This window comes from Uranotaenia lowii, chromosome 3, assembly GCF_029784155.1.
Source record: "Uranotaenia lowii strain MFRU-FL chromosome 3, ASM2978415v1, whole genome shotgun sequence".
Lineage (NCBI taxonomy): Eukaryota > Metazoa > Arthropoda > Insecta > Diptera > Culicidae > Uranotaenia > Uranotaenia lowii.
The window spans coordinates 105,602,174-105,609,894 of NC_073693.1; the positions used below are offsets into that span (position 1 = coordinate 105,602,174).

General features: G+C 33.4%; 1 long non-coding RNA gene across 1 annotated transcript; it reads right to left on the reverse strand.

The window, feature by feature from the left end:
• Positions 1-308: 308 nt before the first annotated feature.
• Positions 309-1,035, reverse strand: LOC129751193 (uncharacterized). Its single transcript, XR_008738643.1, has 3 exons — positions 923-1,035; positions 742-862; positions 309-677 (listed from the first exon to the last, which is right to left on the reverse strand). It is a non-coding gene; the product is annotated as an uncharacterized LOC129751193 (long non-coding RNA).
• Positions 1,036-7,721: the final 6,686 nt, after the last annotated feature.

Here is a 7,721-nt window from a genome sequence, read left to right on the forward strand (position 1 = left end):
ATTAATTTTATATTCATGTTCATAATTGGTTTTGATCGGTTTGTTTTTTTATGATCGATATACCTACGCATGTAGACCAGGCCGACAAACCATCTACTAGGGTGAAAATTTCAAAATTGATCGCTTTTTTCTTATAGGAGTAATTTTCGAAAAGTAACAAAAAATGTTTTTTTTTTCGTACATATCAATACTACAATCAAATCGCATCAAACTTTTATTCGATTTTGTTTTAATTTTGTACAACAAAATCAGTTTAATCTACTGTCAATACAAACATGATAATACTTGGTAATACTTATTATCTATCCTTAACCTTATGTATTACTAAAGAAGGCTATCGTTACTCAAAAAAATAACAATCACTTATCGGAACATATATCGTATCTTACTCGAAAACTTCATAATCTGGAACATCAACACGAAGAAAGATTTGAACTGGTATACGCAGCGTGTTTCGAAAGCACCCCGTAAATCGACAATAGAAACGGAAAGAGGCCGTTCCGAGTTCAGCCGAACGGGCACCGCTATATGGTACGTTTGGGCTGCCATCACAGTCAACAGCAGCGATGGAATCCAAAAGCCTCCGGGAGCGGCACTGCTCCGAAAGTCTCAGCCATGGAACGCCGGAACCTTTGCGCATGAAAAGTTTCCACGAGAATATAATATATCACGACAGCCTAGAAATATACACATTCAAGAAAAAATTAACCTCAAGCCAAACTAATTCAAGAAGCATCTTACCTCAACATCTTGCAGATTTTAAAAATAAATTTCTGTCCATGTTATATCGGTACACTCCAAAAAACAGGCTTTTATTTAGTCCTCGGCTGAATCGCATCGCCCGGGGAACCTTTTCCAATAGCTAGAAGGTGAAATTTTCACTACAAAATATTATCTTAGCGTTGAACAAGAAAAAACTCACCTGAAAGCCAACAGCAGCCAGAAAGCACCTTCCAATGTCAGCATTCTGTCTTCGACACAACCACCGGGCTCCAGGAATAGCCCACATCCTCCAGTCGGATCGAAGTCGAGACATTTGAGCCGGAATTTGAAAGTCGGGATTCGGGACAGTTTTCAGCGGATCGAATTAAAATAACACATGCAACCAAAACAACACGATCAACTAACTGTGCAAAAATTAAGTTCCAAATGGCACGCAATTGTCGCCTATGTCTTTATACTCAAATTTGAGCAAAGTTATTTTTTACAATTCAAATTAACTTAATTAAACGTTTTGCGAATCAAAATTAAATCTTATGATGCTAAGATACTCTGCTCGAATGTACGTTTGATTGTAACATCCGGATGATTCCCACAAGAAATTACATTCCAAGCCGCACACTACATGCTGACAATAACGGACGTAATTTCACGCTGACAACGGTGGACATTCAATTATGACGTTCGTTCTTACTGTCTTCCGGTAATTGTTCCGGATAAGTGAATTCAAATTTTGTGACATGTTCTTTCATCAACACAAAGGAGGAAAACGAGACTCAACTTTAAGTTCTTAGAATTAAACTAACTTTTGAATTTTGGTCAAACTTAATTTTGAGTAATCAAAAAGGAGCGTGTAAGAAATGGGTTTTTGTTGAGCATTTTTTAGTCTACAAAAAAGCCTTTTCAACAGCTTTTTCGTTGAAAAGTGATCGAGTGGAAAAGTCGTGGTTATATAGTATAAAACTCTCGGCCAAGAAACACCAAAGCCATACATACATACGTGATCGAGTGTTTGGTTTTTTTTTTTTCAAGTGGATTGTGGAAGAAGGTATTTTTGAGAAAAAATTAGGTGTTGCCGTGGGACAAGTGCGAACAATATCGGGGTAAGTAATTGTGATTTTTTTATTTACGGGAAGTGAATCTTTTCACCAGGGATCATCGCCCTTTCAGGATTTAATATTACATAAACGACGCTTCATTTGTCCCCTGTCATCATTGGTGGGGGAGGGGGTGTTAGAAACCGGTCAGGTGAAAATTATGAGGAAATTAATTTTATTTTCATAATTGCTAATTTCAAAATGTATAAGGTACACCGGGGTAAGTGTGGACGGTTTTTCGTATAGTTCAACTTTAAAAAATCATTCAAAAATCAGCAGTGGAGCAATTTTCATAAAATTACATTCAGTGTAATGCAGAACATGTTGTTTACAAACGCTGAAGAGATGAGCTCGATAGAAGCAAAGCGAAAAAAGTTATTACGTAAATTGTAATGGACTGCTGGTGTCTTCACTTACCCCGATTTATGGGGTAAGTGTGGACGGAAGATTTTCTTTTTGGTTTCTCAGGAAATTTTCAAACAATTTGTGTTTTCTTGGTTGAATACGTTATTTTATTGCTCGAACCGTCCAAAAGTTTGAAAAAAAAAGTTCATGATATTATTAGTAAGGCATCTTTCAATAATTATTTTGTGTAATTTATGCTACAACACACGAGTTCCGATTTTATCAAAAAACACTGAACAAACAAGTACTTTACCAAACTTTTCATCAACCGAATGCTAAACTTAGCTAAAAAATGCAATTCATGAAGGATGAAGGACAGAAAATTGAAAAAATGTGTAAACATCAAGTCTTTTTAAAGCCGTCCACACTTACCCCAGGCAGGGGTTGGAGACAAGATTTTAGTTTTTTGTAAATAAACACTTTTTTCTTCATCTTTAACCGCCGTTTCTTTTCCTAACTGGTTGTTTGGAATATAAGGATTGTTTCAATGTAGAGCCGGCTAGTTTACGAGAAATTGGCAATTGAAAAAGATGCACATCACCTCGACATCGTAGGTGAAAATAGAAAATTCTCAAAAAAGTCGTTGTAAACATCCGTTATTGTCTGAATTCTATTTTTTTTACAGTTATTGGATAGATTACTAGTAAATTGAACATTCTGCATTAAAAGTTTGAGAAAATAGTGCACAGTATTGTTTTAATAGCCATCGTCCACACTTACCCCGGTGTACCTTATGAGCTAAGCTAATAAATCGTGCAATCGACCCTTATGATTCCAAGTGAAACAGGATATGCATTCATTGGTATTTTTATGAGCTGCATAAAATTGAAATAATTTAAATTTTGATTTAGGTCTTCAGTATGTCACTATCATATTCCTGAATACTTCATTGTAAATAGTTGTTATGAAACAACATTCTCACGTGAGCTTTCATTACGTTGAATGAAACAGAAACACCGAAACGAGTTAAGTGCTTATGAAATTTGGAGAGTATTTTCTCGTAATCTAGCGGGTACTTGAAGCAATCATAACATTCGGAACTTATGGGACATCAATAATTCTTTAACAATCAACAAATTTGTTTGTCTCCTTAAAATCTGAAAATATGAGCCGTTTCAATTAAAGATTTAAAAAAAAACACAACCAATATCTATGTTTATTCTTTGAATTGTTTCGACGAATATTTTTATTTGTTTTATCATGATTGTTTGGAGCTATCCGTTAATATAGGTTGCTTTACATTCCAACATTAGCGATATTATTTTAAATAAAAGTCAACTATTTTTTTATTTTGTATTATTTCTAAAAAGCCAAAAACGAGTCGAAACAAAAAGGGGTGATGAAGGAATTCTTCTAGCAAACAATGTGTTTTGGCAGATTCTGAATTTGAATCAGTTATCAGATTCAAAATTAGTTTCATATTTATGATAAATATAAATTCAAAATTAAGATGTACATTTCACAAGTTCAGATTCAGATTTTAGATTCATTTGGTATTCAGATTTGGGATTCAGAATATCCATTCAGGTTCAGAACCCAGATTCATGTTTTTGATGTTTTTGCAAATGTTTGCTTATTTTAACACTGTGGAACAGATTCAGAATCCAATCACAGAATTCAAATTCATATTCAGAATAAAACTCATAATTCATATTTACAATTCAGAATTGGGATTCAAAATTCTGCATCTAAATGGAATTCTAATTAAGAATCACATATTCAAATGCATGATTTCAATTCCGATTTTAGATTTGGAATTCACAAATTTCAGGTTTTAATAAATATAAATAAATTTCAGGTTCTTTATTCAGAATGTACATATTGTCAAAACTAAGATATCTTAATCCAGATTTAGATTTATGATTTAGAATGAGAATTTAAATTTATAAATGAGGCCCTCAGTATCAGAGGGGTGCAAGTACCAAAATCATCAATATTTAGTTAAGTAAACCTATAAGATTCTTCATGTTTCAATGAAAGTGAGGTGCAAAACCGAGATTTTTCATAGTTTTTCTAAACACTTTTTGATTGAATTAAACTGTTCGAATTCGAAAAATATATGATTAATCGAGCACCTTCACAACTTTGAAGCGTGTTTTTTCGAAACTATCATTTAGGCACTTGCAACCCTCTGATGCCAAGTGCCTCAAATGATATATTATAAGGTAATGGGTTCAGTTATAAGATTTAAAGTTGAGTAATTTATAACTAAAATTATTCAGACTTGTACTTCAGACTACAGATTCTGTTTTTAAAATGAGACTTGATATTAAAATTCATACGATTGGTTTCGATTTCAAAAATCTAATTAGATTCATTGAAAATGTCAATACAGGTATTCAATTACAAGTATATTGTTCAGAGAAACTTTCGCTTGCGGGAATAGAGAGGCTATTTTGTACGGCTCATAAGTCCAAAACAAGCTTTTTGCAGTCCGGATTTATAATGTTTCGTACAGATATCACATGCTCGCGTCGGCACTGTTGCGGGCAGTAAACTGACAGTGTACAGCGATCACTTATGCAACATGTTGTCTTATTGTTAGTACACATGAAAATTTCGAAATACTTCGGGGCTATTGATGCTCGTTTGCCCCTTATATCCGATTTTTGAACTAAGTTAGTCACCGTTATCCCTTTCCTTAGTCTGGGAATCAAGCTGGTGGCTGGTGGTAGAAGTTACAGTGGAGACCGTGTTTGCGTGCGGCTGACGACCGCGAGGTCAGACTGTTTTGTTGGTTCCAGGGACAGCCGAAACTTTGCCAAGCTTATCCAATCATGCAATAATACAGCATAATAATAGTGTATTTGTTTATGCCGAGTGTTGCACTCGTGTTGCCCTAGTGCACCACTAGGTGCTGTCAAACTGTTTGTTTATTCGGACGGTGTTGCACTGGTTTTGACCTGGTGAAGTTCTGCTTACGGACGGTGGCCCACCGATAATTTTGCCAGTGTTGCGAGAGAGCGTGTGAGTGCGTGAGGTAGCAATACACTGGCGACGATTTGTGTTTGTTTTTGTCGGGTACGGTGGAACACTGATCGAGTGGAGAAAACAAATACAGTATAAGTGAAATTCTCAGTTTTTCAAATATTGTTTTATTTGACGTAATGGTAGGTCACGAGAGCATTGCTGTTTATTCCAAATATCTCGAAAAGGTGTGAATTCTTTTAATGATTTACATTCACAACAAATACTCTAGTCAAAGGAATTTATCCATGGTGTTTTTATTGTGGATTTCTATGTGTTTTGGAGATTCGAAAACATGATAAAATAATCAATTTTTTGAATAAGTTTTTGGAAATAAACTGTTATTTCTATTTTCTGTTCTGATTCTGTTCTGGAATCTCGACAATAACGGATGTTTACAGCGTTTTTTTGGTATACTTTTTATTATAACTACTATGTCGAGATGATGTGCATCATTTTCAGTTGCATTTTTTTTTTTTTTAATCTAGCGTGTTCATGACGACAAACTTTGCATTGAAACAATACTAACATTCAGAAGGTTAGAGAAAATCTACCGTCCCTACTTACCTTATATAACGAGCCTATAGTAAACAAAGAGACGAAATGTCACGATTGGAATTTTTGGATTTTCTGTCAGTGTCATTCCAATCGAGCAAAACCAAGCAGTCTTAAAGGCAGACCTACAGCAGGGTTGCAAGCACATTATTTCGAAAGGTATCAGATTGCGCTTCTTTGTTTACTATAGTTTCTTTAACCTTATAAAGCGAAGTAAGTAAAGAAAACAGCAGTTCATTAGTTTTAGTGATAAGTTTAGCGAGTTGTGTCAAAACTGGACCTAGCAGAGGGGCGACAAACTTATCTCGATCATGCTTATATCTTCAGTGTAATAAAAAAAAAATATTCTGCATCAAATTGATCGTTTGCCTAAATAGATCCACTGCTGATTTTCTTAAAAGATTTAAGTTGTACTATACGAAAAACCGTCGTACTTACCTTTGTGTACTTTAAATGGTATTTGATTTAAATTTGGAAACCTGTCAAAATTAATTATTCCTATGAAAATGATGTTCATCTGATCCTGGCGCCTCAATTGGTTTCTATTTTAAAATCGTACTATCGGAACAAATTATATTGACATTATCGATTGATATCCAATATTTGGATTGAAAAAAGACCCTCAGAGCCAAAGAGGTATAAGTGCAAATATGATCGATTTTGAGTTAGTAATACTTAACAATTTTTCATATTTTAATTTGTATTTGGTAATTTTATCGGGTTATTTTAAGTTTATTTACAAAAATAACAATTTTTGAATAATATATGGAATATGACCAAAAAACTTAAATGCATGTTTTCTCGAATTATTCTTTTATTCAGCTTTACCCCTTCGGCTCTAAGGGTCGTAAATAACTTTTTTGTTTTTGTATTTTTATTGAGTATTAATAGCTTTCCTTTAATTTAAAGTTTCCATCCACTCATTTATAAGATTACTTTGTTGGGATACAGCAATGGTGTTTATTTCTGTTTGATGTTATTTTGATGAGAAATATGGTTATGTTAAGGTTACCAAAATTCAAACTTATTTATTCAAATTTCGTTCCAAAATAATCAATAAAGATCAACACTTTTTCTGAAAAATGATAGAATTCAAGGCGTTCGTTAATTAACTTTATTAATCACGATTGCCTTATTTTATAATAATCAATTAAATTTATTTAAAGTAATGATTGAATTTTTATGAACATTGGTTAGAATAAATCGAATCTAAATATTAAACTTGAAACTTTTTCAAATTTTTTATTTCAGTTTTTAAACATGTCTCGCACCAAAAAATATTCGTCGGAATACAAAGCGAAAAAACTTCGTTTGTACGATAAGCAAAAGTACATTAAAAAACTCGCTTCTGTTATAAATGAGCAAAACAGAAAATCAGATGTCAGTTTTTCTAATCAACCAAACGTAACAATTTTGGAAGAAATACAAACAAATCAAAATTGTTACAGTGAAGAAAATCGACAAAGAGAAACCCTGAATCATGCAGAAGCAATTGATGATTATGCCAATACTATTGTAAACGAAGATAACTCATATAAAGAGCAAGAACAACAAAGAATCCAGAGGAAAAGAAGAGATATTGAAATTTCTTCAATCATGCGAGAAAAAAATGCTAAAAGGATTCGAGAAATAAGAGCAGATATGAGCTATTACGAAAATGAAAAAACGATGAACAGACTTCGTATGCGTAAGATAAGAAATGAAAACATGGAATACTATGCAAGAGAGAAGAATAATATTCTATGTAAATTGGCAGAAAAACGTTTAAGACACGAAAACGTCCAAGCTGCGTCGAATCATTCAAATTTGTTGAATATACGTTTACAGAGAAGCAATGAAACGTATAATGTTAATGAAAATGCACGCAACAGATTATCACGACGGGAGCAAAGAATGAATGAATTCATAGCTCATCGAGACAAATATTACAACTTTCTAATTCGTTCGAATGATATTCAATCGAAATCAATAAGGGAA